Source organism: Raphanus sativus, chromosome 5 (assembly GCF_000801105.2).
Source record: "Raphanus sativus cultivar WK10039 chromosome 5, ASM80110v3, whole genome shotgun sequence".
Lineage (NCBI taxonomy): Eukaryota > Viridiplantae > Streptophyta > Magnoliopsida > Brassicales > Brassicaceae > Raphanus > Raphanus sativus.
The window spans coordinates 13479755-13497831 of NC_079515.1; the positions used below are offsets into that span (position 1 = coordinate 13479755).

At 35.4% G+C, this 18077-nt stretch overlaps 1 non-coding gene across 1 annotated transcript; it reads right to left on the reverse strand.

Annotated features, from left to right (window-relative positions):
* Window positions 1–17283: 17283 nt before the first annotated feature.
* Window positions 17284–17390, reverse strand: LOC130495296 (small nucleolar RNA R71). Its single transcript, XR_008934568.1, has one exon. It is a non-coding gene; the product is annotated as a small nucleolar RNA R71 (small nucleolar RNA).
* Between the last annotated feature and the right edge of the window lie 687 nt (window positions 17391–18077).

An 18077-nucleotide genomic window follows, 5' to 3' on the forward strand; every position in this document is an offset into this window, starting at 1 on the left:
TCCAGACCCAATTGTGGCAACAAAATCCGGAAGGCGACTGGTTCGATTGTGCACCATCGAACAAGACAAATTTTTTTAGCAGATAAAATATTATATCTTTTAAATATATAAGTTTATATATACTTTTTAATCTTTTAGTTATACATATGTACTAATTAATTATTAATTATTAATATTAATTAATTAATTTAATATTAATTAATTAATTGAAGGTTGTTCCAAGAAAAGAGGAAGGATGGTCGGGATCGGTACGGTGAACGATGTTCTGAGGGCGAGAGCTGAACACGCTGCAAGAATACATAAAGATTCTCAGCTCCAGACGTATTTGACAGCTGCCAAACTAGTCATATCAGAGCTCCGGACAGACAATCATGCGAACAGGTCCCACATTAGGGCCATGGCAGCGATGTTCGATGTTATTGCAGAGACAAATCTAGCTCTTGCACAGATGTGACAGATTGCACGTCCGAACATCAAACACGGCCCCACTCCGGAAGAGCAGGCGGATATAGAGAAACAGGCGGAGCAGCATAGTTTTGATATCTTCGACGACATCAACCTCAATGTTTGGGTTTTTTTTGTTTAGTCATTTGTACTTTGAATATTATTATATGGATATTATGTTTATGGATATATTAGATTTTTCTTTAAACTTTTTACTACTTCAAGATTTTTTAAATAATTTATTTTTTTAAATAATTAATTTTAAAAATATTTTTTTCCTAAAAAATCGAATTGGATGTTAATTCGTCGTGTAAAGAGGTCGTTGCTTTTGCGACCATTTTACATCGTACATAGATGTTAATTCGTCGTAAATTTTACGACGACATAACGTCTCATATAATTTTTTTTGAAATAAAATATTATAAATTTTTACGACGGATTACGACGAAAAGTTTAGGCGTAAATTTACGAATGCATTACAACGAAATATGTAACGATTAAGTTACGACGAAAAGTTTAGACGTATAGTTATGACCACATTACGACGAAATATGTTACAGCTAAGTTACGACGAAGTGCTATAGTTGTAATATAACGACCATTTTACGACGAATTGTGCATTACGACGGACAGTTAACAACAAAACCGATTTCGTTGTTATTTTGTCATAAAACCTTTATTGCGATCATGTAACAACTAAATTGTTGTCGTTATGCATATGTTTTCTTGTAGTGAAAATAAAGGAGAAAGGTACATTTCAAAATATAGATAAGTAATTCAATGATGTTGTAAAAAGGAAAATTACTTTCGTAAATTGCATCCTTACCAAAATAGTATACTTGCATCTTTACCAAAATGAAGAAAGATTGACATAAAATTCAACTCCAGAAATTACTATATTTTAGAAAGAAAAAAATGCATGTAGATGCTCTAATTAATACAGCATCAATTTTCAGCCGGCCTTTCAAATTTTAGTAGGCATATTAAAACTATTTTACAGGAAATAAATCGGTATAAGAGTTAAAATGTTATTCAAAATAATTATAGTTCCACATTTGTCGGCCACTTGTCGGCCAGCTGCAGACCTAATGCTAGGCTGCCTATTGTTTGCAATATAGGATACATAAATTCTTGAAACTATGAATCAATTAGCTATACTTATCCAACTAATATTTTGATTGACTAAAGCTTAATGGTCTCGAAAGGGATGTTGTTTGCTTACAAGTACCCAATCTATAAGATGGGACCATTTCAAACTTCCGAGAGGATCCTATTAGTGTGGAACTATAATTACTTTGAATAACATTTTAACTCTTATACCGATTTATTTCCTGTAAAATAGTTTTAATATGCCTTCTAAATTTTGAAAGGCCGGCTGAAAATTGATACTGTATTAATTAGAGCATCTACATGCATTTTTTTCTTTCTAAAATATAGTAATTTATGGAGTTGACTTTTATGTCAATTTTGCTTCATTTTAGAGTGAAAAAATTAAATAATGAACAAAAAATAAAAGCATTATTCTATTTATAAAATAAATTTATTACTTATTCTATTATAGAAAATAAAGTAGGATTCGAGTATTTCTTACTCCCAATACTATTTTAAAGTTGAATATGAAATATGATTGGAGATGCATTTATCGATTGTTAAATTTTTTTCTTGTTTTAGCTATCCATACATAAAATTCGTTTAGTCTATAATATATAACAGAGATTTGACGTGATTTATGAATGGTGTTCCGAAAAAAGTTTATAATACATAAACATGTGTTAACTATTTACCTCATACCCAGAGCTTGCCTGCAGAGCCACTGCATGCCATGTCCATACCACCATTGTCACCACCATTCGCAGCCGCAAATAACTCGGAAACCTCTATGCCATTAGCTTTTTTTTTTATTATACATGCGTATCTTGATTTCACAGAAGTGGTCCAGATTAGTCACGTGTTACTACGTGTCGGTCTTCTGTCACTGGTAATGCCGAAATGTTGATTCTCAAATGGCAAGAACTCAAATCATGGTGGCTTCACCGTATTGGACTTTTGTCCAGTTAATCACCACCAACCCACAAACTATAGTTCACACCATTAACTTTACTTTCGGGTCGTTTAGCAAATCACCGATATCTTCCTAATTGTTAAGAATCTCGTGCATGAAAGGCCACCATCGTGTTCCTCTCGACGAGACCAAGCCATAGAGGAGACCATGTCCCAATCGAAGTATGGATAAAGCCGGACGCGCCTCCGCAATTTTCCCTATTTGCGTGTATCATCCACGCACTGCCGCCAGAAAACGCCTTCGCCATTGTCGTGCCGCCGTCCGAAGCCACTCTCCGCTGCCGTCGGCTGCTGCCGGTAAGCCGTCATCCTTTCTCGCCGGCCGGTGACCGTCACCGGTGCTTTAGTTATTCGACCGAGTTGACTCACCGGTGCTGAAATTAAATTAATTAAATCATCTGGTTTAACCTAACTAAAATCTAATTGGTCGATAAACCGGTTGGTTGACTGGTTTAAATTGATTTTGGTTTGTTTACGGTAAACCGGTCGGTTAAAATCAATTAGATTTTAGTTAGGTTAAACCGGATGATTTAATTAATTTAATTTCAGTTAACTGAACCGAATGATCCAATTGGAATAGATTTCGGTAAAGGAAAACAGTTGGTTTAAATCAATTCCAATCTGGTCAAGTGTTGACCAGTTTGACCTTTAACTAGTAGGTTGCCTTTTCCTTATAATTTGAACATACCTGTTTTTAATCGTTCGAATGGCGTTATGACTAAGAATTTTGACCTGTTTTCAGATTTGGAGTCTATTTGAGGAAATGGAGTTCATAGACACCACTTCTCCATATTTTTAAGGTGAGAGTATATTCTCGAACTTCTCATACACGGCTTAGAATTTTGAATAAATATAAATTATTTCTAATATGTTTCGTCTACGTGAAATCAGGTTTGTCATTGCTTGTTTAGTTATTTAGGTTCGCTGCTCAAACCAGAACTAGGATGCTAGATTATTCAACATTGATTGCTTCACTTAATGTACATTTTAGTTAGAATTGTATGAGACGGATACAAAAAGTAGGGACGTGCTGCTGTATGCTGAATTTTGTGGAGGTTACGACCTCCTTAGTCGACCAATTAAGCCTTAACCTTGGTGGGTCGATAAAGCGTCTATGGTCGGTGTGACCCAGCACTATCTCAAGCAGGTTTTATCTTTTTGGCCTGTTAGTGGTCAGCGAGCGCACACCTCGCTAGGACCATTGATTGTTGTTCGTTGTTCAGCCTCAGAATAATTAGCAAGCTAAACCCATACACATTCCCGAAGGCCCATAATTTTGCCTATAAATACCAGCCCATCAGGTTATTATTTAGTCTTTCCAAAACATCAAAGAAGAAGAGAAATAGAGAGTTACAGAGAAGAAATTGGAAACCTTTGTAGAGGTTGCACCGCCATAGCTTAACCGAACATGCACGATCAAACAAGAACATGCACGACCAATCTCTCAACCTTAACCGATCCAAAGATGCCACAATTCAGTTCACCGAAACAGGTTGGCCAAGATACTAAACAAGTTCAGACCTTTAGCCATCCCATACCAGATCCATATTTCCTCGAAACCATGGCCTAAGGCTTTACAACCCGTACCACGATCACGAGTTGTGTTAACCAGGACAAGGTTTGTATCATTAAGCTCAACAAACGAATAAAACCTCCAGATTTTTATTAATAATAAAAACATTATTTACAAAACACATACGTAGTTTTGTGTGCGGCCTAGTGGCAGAATATACTACATAGTATCAACATTTTCAAAATCAAAGTCTTCATTGCATATGCCACTGAAATCTACATCGGCTTCCTAATGTTCCGCGACTCCACTAGCAACAACACCTATAGATCACCTGCAAAAAGGGGGGTTTGCAACGAGAATGAGCGCTAATCGCTCGATGAGTTACAGCTCCCTCTAACAAGATCATAATCCCCCCCAGAAACCCAAAATAACACACAACAATCAATCAATCAAGAACAAGCAGAAATCTCGATTAAAACACAAAAACAATTTTTAAGAAAACGACTCAACAACACATTTTCAAAAGGGTTCACACATTTGATACGTTCCCCAAACAGGCACACCCATCTCACAACCACAAAGGCACATGAGTATCGGCCATCAACTAGCTTACTCTGGTCATCGACCATCGCATCACTCTATCCCGTCGGATAGTACTCGGCCCTAGGCTGCAATCCAGTCACTCCGAGTCTTCCTATCACTGGCTGCAACCATAGAATGAGGCCAGGTAGGACCGAACCATCCACCACTCACATCGGGTCACACAACACCAAATCACGTGTAAAACCTCATTTTCATCAAAATGACTCTTTTTCGTAAAACCGATTTATCGAATAAAACCGAATAATGTAAACAAGCAATCAACCAAGCAACAACAATAATCAAGCAATAAATAAAAAACCACACAATGACACATTCAATCTTAACAATCAATCTAACGTGCAATTCTAAAGATCAACCTAGCGATTAGCCGAGGAAACATTTAATTAAACACGCAATCTACCATGCAATCCTAGCAAACGATAATCATCTCCACAATTCACACAATCAACAATCATACAGTAAATCATCCTATAATAGATCATCAGCCAATCACTTTACATCATCTAAGATCAACTTATGTAGTGTTAGATACCTCTATTGTACACTATCGATCTTCGGTCAAGCAACAATCAGACAAGAACATGCTTAGCAAAACATCGATGATGGAAAACTTCAGTACCCAGCACCCTTCATAAATTATCACTCAGAATTTACAAGCAATTAACCTTAGATCTAACCACAAACCGACACCAAGACAGATCTAGCCTCCTGCCGAGATCGAACTTGAAAATGTCGGGAACCTGCATTAATAAATGAGTCAACAAACAAACACACATAACCGTAACTCACAGTCCTTTCGGCTGAACGGTTTCTAACTACCCGACTCGACCATAGGTTTCCCGGACTTCCGGACGATCTACGCTTCTCGACCGTAAACGCTCTTAAAACTAAGCTAAAGACCACTTATCTCTCTAAACTCTCTCTCTCTCTCTCTAAGGGTGATCACGGCTTGGAATGAAAAAATGGCAAAGGGGAGCATCTCTTTATATATAGAATGAAGACCAGTGCATGGGTGGTGAGATGGCGACGCATGAATGCTCGCCAGTGACAAATGGCGACGGCGGCGACAAATGGCGCAAATCTCTCTTCCAGCCAAGAAAGTGTCCATATTCTATAAGAAATGCTGAGGAAGAGACACATGTCCAACTTCTAGAAGGTATTCTCAGATATTAACATGTGTCCTCCTCTTTCGACCAATCCAAAATCGACATGTGGCTCTTTTCTTCAGTGACCAATGAAAACGCTCCACATCATCAAATCCACATCTGACCAATCAATTATTGTCACGTCATCAAATTAAAATTCTTCATCTGAATGTAATCTCATTAGAAAATCATTCCACAATGCTCTGATCCCGCTTCGTTGCACAACACAACACTCACAACCATACACCCTTTCTTGACCTCCTTGAGTAAACTAGACAATTCTTCCCTCGATTTACAAATCTTCAAAATCTCGCCTTCGTCCTGATTGGCCTTCAATTTAGACGTCTCGACCAAAATGAAATCTATTTGATCCAAATGAGATATGCTTCGACCGAACCTCCTTATTTATATTTTGCTAGCATTTTGACTCGAGGATTGATGATTCTTGAATAGTTGACTTTTCGTTGACTTCGGACTCAAGACCAGGGGTATTACAATGTCGCCCTCAGCTGCCGTGCTTCGATGTAGCTGCGCCGCCGTCGTCCACCGCCGGTAAGCCGCCGCCCCATTTAGTTGGCTGTCACACGCCGGCGACTCTACAACTCGTCAACGACTCGGCAACTCAGTTAACTCGGTAAACCGGTTGTCTGACTGGTTTTGACTTGTTTAAATTTATTTAATTTTGTTAGGGTAAAATGGTTTGTTAAAATCAATTAGGTTTTGGTTAAGTTAAAACAGGTGATTTAATTGATCTAATTTTGGTTAAGTAAACCGAATGGTCCCATTGGAATTGATTCAGCTAAGTAAAACAGATTGGTTTAAATAAATTTCAATATGGTCAAGTGTTGTTCGGGTTGAATTTTATGTGGTTTGACCAGACCCGTTTTTAACCGTTCGAAGGGCGTTTTGACAAAGAATTTCGAAATAATTTCATATTTGGAGTCCATTTGAGTAACATGAGTTCATAGACACTACTTTTCCATATTGCTAAGGTGAGGCTCTATTCCCCAACTTGTCGTACACGGCTTAGGATTTCGAATAAATATAATTTATTTCTAATATGTTTCGTCTTTGTGAAATCTAGTCTGTCATTTCTTGTTTAGTTATTTAGGTTCTCATCTTTAGTCGGAACTAGCTATGGTGTTAGATGATTCAATATTGCTTGCTTCACTTAGTGTAAATTTTAGTTAGAATTGTTTGAGACGGATACAGAGACGTAAGGAGGTGCTGTGGTATGCCAGATTGTATGGAGCTTATGGCCGCCTTAGTCGACCAGTTAAGCGATAACTTAGGTTGGTCGATAAAGCATCTACGGGCGGTGTGACCGAGCAATATCTCGGGTGGGTATTATGTTTTGGCATGTCAGTGAGCAGCGAATGTGCAACTCGCTAGAACCATTGTTTGTTGTTTGGGTACTTGATGTATAGCATTTTACATGTTTTTAGCTATTGATTTTGGTCATTTTAGTGTTTACGAGTTGCATTTTGGTGTCATTAAGTATTGCATTTGTACATATTCCATACACATGATCTAGAATGCACAAACAATAGTTTTGGGGCAAATTCGAGGATATTCCTGCAACAATTAGAAGTGTTGGGGTCAAACCAGAATATTGCCAGATTGTGCGGTTCACAAAATGCAGTCGGAACCTCCAAACACAGCAAATAGCGTTCAACTTCTAAGACCTAGCGTTCAGCGATTTCACCTTATTCTAAATACTTATATATATGTTCTAAGGCCAACAAAATCCCTAAGCTACCTTAGCCACATTTTCTCTCTTTTAAGATATAAACACTCTTGTAATTTCTTGCATTAATCTTAGTACTTATTTTGTTTATTTATTTTCTACTCGTCTCTAAACATGATTCTTCAAGGATCGGTGACTGATTCTTGAGTTTCCATGGCCTACAGTGAGTAGGTTTTTAGAGTTCTTGGGTTGGTGATTAGAGTGAAAGACAGATGATTGATGATGCTTATGAAAAGATTAACATTGTTTTAAGCTTGCTAATAGTCCTTAATGCTATATCTGATTTGATCTCTCAGATTTAGATTCTAAGTTATTTCACGCCCGGAAAGTGTTTGTTTAAATGCTTGAACGAACTTAGTATTGTTCTTTTCAAATTTAGCCAACGACAGTTGATACCCGAGATGTTTAGGGGTTAATATACTTTTGATTCATGCATGCTTGATTGCGTTAGGCCAAGGGCAGATGATTTTTAATTTATGATTGGCATAGGAGTTTTTGCCACAACAGTAGATTAATCTATTTGAACGAGATCTAGACCTTAAGAGTATATGTTAGTCGATGACATCTGGTATCTATATCCGAATTTAATCATATCTGAACAATTACCTTACCCAAGAGCTTGTCATTCTTAGCTTATTTCTAGTAGTAGATATTAGTTGTCTTTATATTTCATTAGCTTAGAATTCACCTCACCTCTCTATCTTCTTAGATTAAGGAGATTTGTGTATTCTTAGTGTTATTGATCACTAGTTCTCTGTGAGTGCTGCATTGATATACCATTCGATTGTGGTAGCATGCACTTTAGGTTAATTGGCATGTGGTAAAACACATAACATCAAATTGTACTTTAGGTACCGTGTTTGATACGTGTTAGATGAAAATTATTTTTATTCAAAGTGTTATGACCAGATCTATGGACTTCAGGGTAGCATCTCATACCTCCCTGAATAACTCTCATGTTACTCACCCTTCCTTCTTCCCCCATTTCAGGTGAGACAAACAACTATGTGATATTTCGACAGACTTGGTGTTACTAGCTTTTCCTTTGGATTTATATTTTGGTTTGGGTGAATGTATTTGGATTTATGCACTTTTATATTATGATATATTGTTGGTGGCACATCGTCTTTAACGAGGAAAAACATGTGTCATATTTTTGTATGATGACGCGTCGAAGATAACATGTTGTCCTCCGAATATGGGGTGACAGGTGTCACAGCTTCACAATCTCAGTTTTATACAAAGATATACATCAGCTTATAAGTTATAAAAATTTTCATGTAGAGAAGACTCTACTTCCAGACTAGTCTCCCAAAGCGTGTTCCTTCGACTGTGTGACTTGCACAAATAATTTTTTTTTACGATTGATCTCAGTTCCAAGCCTCTCAACTTGGATTCAGTGCAGTGGTTTTGTCTCTCATGTCTCATAGTCTCTGTTTCTCTAAAATTCCCACATCAATGGATATATTTATTGTTTCAAGTGTCTGTTCTCTCACCAGGTTAGATCTACGGAGGACATCTATTTTGGGTTCTGAACTCACTTAATAGAACCTTGTTCTTCCATTGGAATGAAATTTTCTCCTCCAACACTTGATTTTTATGGGAAATTTTCTGATGGGCTGAAGCTAAGTAGCTTTTGCAACAGATAGAAATGAGTTGGATGAGGTGATGAGAATTAACATTCCAATTTATAAGAGAAAATTACCGGATGAACTACGGAAGAGGACTATGTGAATTTATTGTGATGTAGTTGGAGTTTGGGTGTAGATTCAACGAAAATCTTAATCAAATATTGTGTGTGTTGCTTAGAAACAATGGAGATTGTGACAATTAGGACATGTGAGATGATGGAAGCGGTATAAAATGGAAAAGGCCGAGAATATGGGAGGTCACCCCCAAAGTATGCTAACGTTGAAGCGGGACTATTTAGTTTCACAACATAATTATAGAAGTGAGCAAAAAAGGGTTTAAACCAAGAAAGTAAAAGTGTCGATGTGTCACAATTTGCCCTTACCGATAACATGGCAGCACAGATGAAGAGATCTTTTTTTACTTCATATATATAGATGAGTTATTAACACTTAGAGGCAGTTTCCATGTTTTTACTACAACATAAGGCAGTTTCAGCTACTGAGGTACTTTTTTGTAACTAAAATCAAACAAATGTTAACTAAATTAATTTATGTAACCAAGATGGTCCCACATTTGGCAACTTGCATTATCTCTCTCTCTTCTCCCGTTTCTTCTTCTTCCTTTTGAGAAATCTGCTTGGCTTCTTTTTTTTTACTCTGTAAATCATTTTTTTTTCCCAAATCATTTTTATCATCATAATTTCATCTTCTCTTTTATTTTCTTTATCATTAACTTATTTTTTTTATTCCAGATCTACAAATCTAAAAAATCAATGCAAATTTATCTCTTTTTTCTTTCCAGATATGTGATGAATAGAAAATACATCGGAAGTAACCACGAATCGTTGCCGATCTTCTTTTATCATCACCATCAGATCACCTTCTTAGAGCTGCAAGGATAGTCGTAACTGGTTCGAGTTTTTCCGACGCGACTCTCCTTCGTCATGAAAGCTCGATGAGCAACAATGGCCATTTTTGTTTTATTTCACATCTGGTCCCTTGACTCTTGAGTATATTCATTTCTACTCTTAAGGTTTCTAATTTGCAAATATATCCCTTTTAAATTGATTTGTCACTTTTTAAATGTACATACCAGACTTTTCTGATTTGCAAATATATATTTTTCTATTCAGTTTTAACTTTGCAAATTGCAAAAATAACCTCTGAATTTAATGTACATGCACTACCATATTTGTTTTACACATGTACACTACCATATTTATTGTACATATGTACACTACCATATTTGTTATACACATGTACATCACCATCGTATAATGTACACAACTTTACAACATGTTGAACATCTAACATGTATCTCAAACATATGTGTACATGTGATTTTATTATCCACATGTACAATGACATTAAAATCATGCAATATCACTCAATTTGTGTATCATGTACAAGTAAAATTGTATAGATGCGGAACATCGAGTATCATGTACATTTGGATAAATAGTGTACACATGTACACTATGATGATAATGTACACATGTACATTGTGATGTATAATGTACACTTTGGTGATAGTGTACACATAAAATTTTGTAAGGTGGACAAATTTAAAAAAAAAATACAAATGTGGTTTTAAAAATATAGAAAACATTTTGAAATGCATTGCATCTTGAAATATTACAAGTATCTCAATAATGAACATATCTACATGTACGCTATACCATTTACACAAATTATAATATGAAACGGTTCAGTTCTGTCCAAAATTCATAAAATGAAACCGTAAATTTAAAAGACATTTGGCGTGTACACTATACCATGTACACGAATTATAATATTCAAATGTACAATGATCCATATATACATCAATTAACTTGTATAATAATACATAGACACCATATAATATTTTAAATTGATTTGCAATAATATTTACATCTGATAATCAAAAATACATAACAATGATCGGAATGATAGTCAAAATCACCAATGTGTACATACATAGAAATGATCGCCAAAATTACCAATGTGTACATAAATATCAATGATAATAAAAATCACCAATGTGTACATAGAGTCAAAATCGCCAAATCACCAATATTTTTTTATGATTTTAATGATTTTGAATATTTTGTGTTAGTTCAGTTTAATCATTTTAAGTTACATTTTAGGTGTATAAATTGAATATGTGTATTTATTTGCATATCGCAAGGGTTTAAATGTTTTAGTGCTATATATGTGTACATCACTTTACATATCCACATGTACAAAAGAATGTGTGTGAATTGGATGTACATCGATTACAAAACACTATCAAAGATATAGCTTGACATATCTTAAAAGATAGGTAAAATTATGTAAATAATAAATAAATATAATTCTTTTGAAAAATATAAACTGAAAACAACAAATTTCATTTTATAGAAAAGATTAAAAGCTTAGGGAGAGAAAGAAGATAAAGAAAGATACATGGACCCACTTGTAGTTAAATCTCGTCAGAAAAAAGTACATAGTAAATATTGTTAGTAAATTGTCTTTATTTAGGGCATGACTGGTATAACCGCAGCGGTTGCGATTGCGGTTGCGGGAGTTTGCGGGTGCGGGTGGTTGCGGTTTTAAGCGTTTTCTAGAGATATGTACGACTGGTACAACGGTTAGAGCATCTCCAATAGCACACTATATTTTCCTCTATAATTTACACAAAAATAGAGTAACTCTATTATAGAGTAACTTTTGCTCCAATTGTACACTCTATAATAGAGTTACTCTATTATAGAGTAATATATAGAGAAATTTCACTTTTCCACTCCAAATATAGAGTTAAAAAGTGACATTCCTCTGTATTTCACTCTATACTAAAGTAATTCTATTATAGAGTAAACCATTGGAGCAAAAGTTACTATATAACCCTGTTCTAAAACTCGGCCGAGTCACCGATTTTGCGGCCGAGAATACGGTGATCGGAGATGTAGCGTGGCGAGTTAGGGGTGATCGGTATCATTATACGGTGAGGCGAGTTATGTCCGCCTGGGCCGAAAAATTACATAACGCGGCGTATAAAAATGAAAACTCAGAATCACAAAGATAGCATGATTCTCAAAAATGAGACCAAAAGTGTTGCATAAACGTATGATTCGAAGTTCTAAACATGATACCATTGATGACTGATATGGGTGGTGGTTTCTGTCACGTCCGGTGGTTCAATTTCAAGCCAAACGAAGAAGACGATATTCGTCAAGCGGAGTTCACGACTTTCAATTATTTTCTACAGGCCAGGTAATTATATATTCATAAGCGCAGCCCACTAATTGTTTATAATAGTTCTTTATTACTAATATTTGATGAATTTTTCTATATTTAACATTAAAAATTAATAAAAATTACTCCCCCGTATACTCCGAATTTATCCTGATTTTTTGACAACTCGCTAGGCCCGGAGTCACCGCACGGATAGCGCGTAGCGCGATCCCGAACAGGGCTATATAATAGAGTTATTCTATTTTTGTGTAAATTATAGAGGAAAATATAGTGTGCTATTGGAGATGCTCTTAGAAATTGTTGCGTTTGCGAGATTTTTATGACTGGTAAACTACCAAACAAAACATATGTTAAATAATAATTTAACCATATTTACATTTTAGATAATTATAAAAATATTAAAAAATATAGTAATATAATAAATATAAAATTTATATTTATAAAATCATATTATTAAATTTTAAAAATTTATAGAAAACATTTTTGGTTTTAAATTTTTATAATATAAACTGAAATATAATATGTATACATTTTACAATTTCTATTGTTTCAATTTTAAATTTTGTTGGATATTTTTAGTATTATTTTTATTTATTCTGTTTTTAAAAAAAAAAATTTTACTTTCCCGCAACCGCAAACGCTAGTTGGAACCAGCTTTTGATTTTAAGAGGTTTGGAGCGGTTTGAAGCGATTTGTAACGTTTTCTGTGATTGTTTCGAAACGCCAACAACCGCTACGAACCGCAAAAGCTGCGTTTGCGGGTGGTAGCGGAAAAACCAGTCAGCCCCTTAGTTACACTTCATTTAGTTAGTTTTGAGGTGGAAAGTGAGATTCGTTAGTAAAAACTACCCTAGTAGCATAAGCTGCTCTATAATATAATAGAAACTTGAAAACTGTCTTTGAATGTAATTGTTTCTATATAGATGCTATATTTTCTACTTGTGTTACGTGCAAGTCTATGTTAATAGTTTATTTTCATTCTAATGAATAATGGATTTATATAAATTTCTTATTTAAAAGTCTTCAAAACATAATGTATCATTTACAATTTAATGTTTCATAAAATAATACTATTTAGATTTTTTGTATATATGTAAATGTAAAAGTTGTGTTTATAAATATAAATATCATTTATAATTTTACAAAAGTTTATATAGATTGTTCAACGTGTATTAGTTGCTACTACACTTTTATATATATATATATATATATATTTATCTATATTTCTATTTGAATGAAATGAATAACTAATCTATATGCATAATTTAAAAATTTTCTCTATATTAAGTATTTTTGTCGGGCAATTCTCTCAAATAGCATTTTTTAAGTTTTTGTCAAAAAATATCACTCAAAAATAAAATGACCAAAACAGCACTTTTTGTTTTGAAAATTTTAATATTTATTTTTTGGGAAATCGGCCAAAAAAACACGAACTTTGTAGGAATTGCCAAAACAAACCTGGACATATTGGCTGGCCAATAAAATCCTGAACTTTCATTAACTTTTTCAGTTTATTAAAAACGTTACAATTGACTTACCAGATTAGCATACCGTTAATAGAGATAACAGATAATTTAGATGACGTTAAAACGTCGTTAGACAAAGAGATGAAACGACGTAGTTTCAATTAGAAATGTTATTAAAAAAATGTGCTTCCATTGAGGATCGAACCCATGCACTGTTGTTTAATGGAATAGGTTTTTCTAGTGGACTTTACAATAGATTGACGAACAAAGTTCTTTATATTGGCTTCGAAAAATAAAATTTAATTTTTTATTTAAGAAAATAAAAATCTTAAAAAGTTTTCATTTTTTTTTAAATTCAAAATCTAGCTTTAAAAATAGATATATTTTTTTAAAAATCGATTTTTTTTTTAAATAAAATTTGGGAAGATTTAAATCGAACTTTTTTTTAAAAAACATTGAAAACTTTGGAAGACTTTTATTTTTTTTAGGAAATCAATTTTTTTTAAAAAAAAAATTGAAAATTGTGGAAGATTTTTATTTTTTAAGAAAAAAATAATTATTTTTCTTTAAAAAAATAAAAATCTTCCAAAGTTTTCAATTTTTTAATTTTTTTTTTCAAAATCTAGCTTAAAAAATCAATTTTTTAAAAAAAATCGAAATTTAAAGAAAAAATAAAGATTTTGAAAATTTAAATAGAAATTTTTTAAAATCGAAATCCTTTTAATTAAATAAAACGATGTCGTCTTGAGATTTTGTCTTAAACAAAACATCGAGATCTTTTAATCAATAAAGAGAAATAAGTAGAATAGTATTCCAAAAAGTCCACCAGCCCAGTAGCAAAAACCTCTACCTACAACCCCGAGGGCATGGGTTCGAGCCCAACCAAAAACAATTTTAATTAAACTAAACGACATCGTTTTGAGGTTTTGTCTTAACAAATATCTACATGAAACGACGTCATTTCGTTAAACGACAATAATTAACGGTGAGTTAACACTGTCATAACTCTCTGTTAACGGTGTGCTAATCTGGTCAGTCAATCATAATTTTCTTAATAAACTGAAAAAGTCAATGAAAATTCAGTGTTTTATTGGCCAAGCTCGAGTACAGGTTTGTTTTGGCAATTCCTACAAAGTTCGTGATTTTTTTGGCCGATTTCCCTTTATTTTTTATTTTTAAAAATTTTAACACATTCCTAAAACCTCACCCCTTAACTCTAAACCCTAAATCTTAGATTATTAACGAAGGGTTATAAATACATATTTATCATTCAATAAAACTTATTTTGGTCATTTTCTTCCTTATGATTCTATTTTTGTGACAAAAACTTGGTTTGGTGCTATTCTGATCTTTTTTCTCATTTTTGTCTGCATATATACTTGAAATACTCTTCTTTAATTCTTTTAAATATATATATATATATATATGATATCTTGCATATTTGCATTGTTTTAGCTATTCATTCATATGCATTTTCATCATATAGAATAGGATTTAGACATGTTTAGGTTGCATTTTGCATGTATAAGTCTCTATTAGGTACTGGAGTGCCAGGTGAAGCTATTGGAGACATTTGGATGTGTTTGGAGCTCAAAAGAGGTGAAAAATGTGATCATTGGACGAGCAAAGCATCGGAGCGACCTTCCCGGAGCGACCCTACGGAGTCGCTGTGCCCCACCTCTCAGAGCGACCTTCCCAGAGCAAAACCTCCAAGTCGCTCGCGTTCTCGTCACTCGGAGACACGAAGAAACGAGGTCAGAGCGACCACCCGAGGTCACTCCCGAAGCCAGAGCGACGTACTGGAGCGACTCTCGGAGGTCGCTCCGCATCACCAGCTGCACGATTTTATTATTTTTGAAGGACCTTTTTGCAATTTATTGTGCACGTTTTTTCACTGAAAAACCTAATGTTTAAGTATTCTTTGTAGCCACCATTGGCAGAGGATCTTTTGACATTGGAATACACAAAAACTCTCTCAAGAAAAGTTCTCTTTTGGTCTTGATTGTTCTTGTGTTCTTGTGATTTTCTCTTCTAGTTCTCTATATGATTCATCTGAAATCCACCATGGGTTTAAGAGGAATCATGGAGATTAGTGAGTAATCACCTTTTGGATTCATGGGTTAGGGTGATTAAGGGTGATTAGGCTAGTTCTAGGATGTTTTAGGTATAGATCACACTTGTTCCTTGCTAGTAGAGTGATCTTAATGCATCATTTGACTAGGCCACTCAAAGGGTGATCTCTAGGCATTTCCCACCCAAAAGGTGTTTGATGAAATGCCTGAGTCAACTCTCCTAAGCTTTTAGTGTACTTTGCCAAAGACATTTGTTGTTAAAGATGCTAAGATAGCTAATAGACTTGTTAGTAATGATTGCTTGCATGTTATTCAACCAAAGACATTTGATGTTTGAGACATGTTAGCAAATGAGCATTCATCTAGACATAGAGCTTGCTTAGAATTGTGTCTAGGCTTAAGGTTGATAGTTTGATTTATCATTTGCATTCCTTAGATCGAAACCTGATCACCCAAGGTCTAAATCCCTATACCCATGAGTTCTCCTTTCCAATAGCTTAAGAGTATCATTTTACTGTTTTGCATTAGCTTTAATCATTAGTTTAGAATTCATCCAATCATTGGCTGCACTTAGATTAAGCAAATATTTGCATTCTCACTGCTTTGAATCCCTCAGAACTGGTTCGACAACTTACTTCCACTATACTATCATTTGACTTATGAGCCTCAAAACTCCTAACATCAAATTGGCGCCGTTGCCGGGGATCTGAGTTTGATTTGAACATTGAGATTTAGTCATTTGCTTGAGACTAAGTCATTTTTATTTTTGCAAGTTACTGATTCTCTTCTTCACTCTTTGTGATATTCAGGTGTATGAACTTGAGGAGCAAGGGTACATCAAACCTTGTTCCAAGAGCCGCAGACATCAGAGCTTTAGAGAGAGAGAGTGTGCTAGAAAGAGAAGACAAGAAGAGCAACAGGCTCAACTGCAGCCACTGGAAGCTGCAATGGAAGAACAACAAAATCCTCAGAACCCCAATGGAGTCAACAATGTTCCACTACAAGGACCTCAACAGCGACCAGCTCGCCCCATTGGCACTTATGACCGCCCCAACATCCACGGTCCTAGACTGGGAATCCGAGCCCCGGCTGTGGCTGCTAACAACTTTGAGATCAAGTCAGGACTGCTTAACTGCATAGAGAACAACAAATATCATGGTCTGGCTGTGGAGGACCCATTTGATCACTTGGATAAGTTTGACAGCTACTGTGGTATGTCAAAGACTAATGGTGTGTTAGAGGATGCCTTAAAGCTCAATCTATTCCCTTTCTCTTTTGGGGATAAGGCACGTCAGTGGGAGAAGTCTCTACCAAGTGACTCCATCACCACTTGGGAAGACTGCAAAAAGGCATTTTTGGAGAAGTTCTTCTCTACCTCAAGAACTGCTAAGTTGAGGAATGAGATCTCCAGCTTCCAACAGAAGAACTTGGAAGGATTCAGTGAAGCTTGGGAGAGATTCAATGGTTAACAAGCTCAGTGCCCACACCATGGATTCTCTAAGGAGAGCTTGCTGAGCACATTCTACAGAGGTGCCCTTCCTAAGTACAGAGCCCGACTGGATACAGCTAGCAATGGATTCTTTTTGGGGAGAACTGAGGAAGAGGCAGAGGCTCAGGTTGACAACATGGTTAAGAGTGATGCAGTCTACAGTGGAGACTATGACAGAAGCAGCAGAGGTGATGACAATCAAACAAGGAATGAGATAAAGGCTCTTCAGGAGAAGATTGACAAACTCATTGCTGATAAGGCCACACAAGCGCAGGTGAACTTTGTTGGCAACCCAAGCCAGCCAGGAGATACCTCCTACTGTCAATGAGGTTGAGGGTTTGGAAGGGCAAGAAGAATTGTGTTTCATCAACAGTAATGGTAGCTGATACAAGAAGGAACCCAACTTTCAGTACAACAACTACCAACAGAAGCCCTATTCAAACAACCAGCATAGTGGTTATCAGCCTCGAAACAACCAGCAGAGCAACTATCAGCCTCAGCAAAATTCCTCTCCTAGCTCCTCTGCCCCTCAACAGAGCAGCACTGATGCCTTACTGAAACAGATCTTGGAGTCTCAGACTAGAAGTGAGAAGCATGTGGGCTATGAGCTGAAGAACCTTCACTCCAAGATTGATGAGAGCTACAATGAGCTCAACAACAAATTCACCCACCTCGCTTCTTCTGTCAAGAATT